The sequence below is a fragment of the Trichechus manatus genome, unplaced genomic scaffold (assembly GCF_000243295.1).
Source record: "Trichechus manatus latirostris isolate Lorelei unplaced genomic scaffold, TriManLat1.0 scaffold00002, whole genome shotgun sequence".
Lineage (NCBI taxonomy): Eukaryota > Metazoa > Chordata > Mammalia > Sirenia > Trichechidae > Trichechus > Trichechus manatus.
In genome coordinates this window covers 42,108,486-42,110,082 of record NW_004443938.1, presented here as the reverse complement: position 1 = coordinate 42,110,082, position 1,597 = coordinate 42,108,486, and positions in this window count along the sequence as shown.

Genomic DNA, 1,597 nt, shown 5'->3' with positions numbered 1-1,597 from the left:
GCCTTTTATCAGTACAAATACATCCTAATGTTTAATTAATTGGATTAACTTATTCACCTGTTGAATACCTATCATGTGCTAGGCACCATGCTAAGCCCTTGGGAATATCAAGATGATGAACACTCCATCTTTTCCCTCCTAAATATATGAGGAACACAGAGATAGACGCACAAATACCGTGCCTCTTGCAGGTACTTAGCTAGAAAGTAAGAATTGTGTTTTAAATGTTGATTCTTTAAATATTGACAAAGCCAAAAAAACCGCTGCTGTTGAGTCGATTCCGACTCATAGCAACCCTATAGGACAGAGTAGAACTGCCCCATAGGGTTTCCAAGGAGCAGCTGGTGGGTTCGAACTGCCAACCATTTAGCAGCCCTATCTCTTAACCACTGTACCGCCAGGCCTCCAATATTGACAATATTAATCATTAAAGAGTGCTCTGTTCATGGTACGTATTTTCTTCAGCTTTTTAAAGCAAAAAAAAGAATTTTATTTTTGCTTGTTAACATTTTATTAAGTAGATAATTTATTATTATTATTTTGTGCTTTAGATGAAAGTTTACAGAGCAAATTAGTTTTTCATTCAACAATTTATACACAAATTATTTTGTGACATTGATTGCAACCCGTGCAATGTGACAACACTCCCTCCTTCTCCACCCCGGGTTCCCCGTTTCCATTTGTCCTGTTTTCCTGTCCCTTCCTGCCTTCTTGTCTTTGCTTTTGGGCAGCTGTTGCCCATTTGGTCTGATTTACATGACTGAGCTAAGCAGCACTTTCCTCATGTGTGTTATTGTTTGTTTCATAGACCTGTGTAATCTTTAGCTGAAGGGTGAACTTTGGGAGTGACTTCAGGTCTGATTTAAAAAGGTCTAGGGATCATAGTCTCGGGGTTCCTCCATTCTCTGTCAGACCAGTAAGTCTGGTCTTTTTTTGTGAATTTGAATTTTGTTCTACATTTTTCTCTTGCTCTGTCCGGGACCCATTATAGTGATCCCTGTCAAAGCGGTAGGTGGTGGTGGCCGGGCGCCATCTAGTTGTTTTGGGCTCAGGCTGGTGGAGGCTGTGGTACTTGTGGTCCATTAGTCCTTTGGACTAATGTTTCCTTTGTGTCTTTGGTTTTCTTCATTCTCCTTTGCTCCAGACGGGATGGGACCAGTAGATGTATCTCAGATGGCTGCTTGTAAGCTTGTAAGACCCCAGATGCTACTCACAAAAGTAGGATGTAGAACACTTTCTTTATGTTATGTTATGCCAGTTCACCTAGATGTCCCCTGAGACCATGGTCCCCAGCCTTCAGCCCAGTAACTCGTCCATCATGGTGTTTGGATACGTCTATGAAATTTCTGTGACTTTGTTCGGTCAAGTTGTGATGACTTCCCCTATAATGTGTACTGTCTTTTCCGTTCACAGAAATTACCACTTACCTATTGTCTAGTTAGTGTTTTCCCCTTCCCACCCCTCCCCTCCTGTGTAACCATCAAAGATTGTTTCTTTCTGTGTGTAAACCTTTTCATGAGTTTTTATAACAGTGGTCTCATATAGTATTTGTCCTTTTATGATTGACGTATTTCACTCAGCATAATGCCCTCCAGAT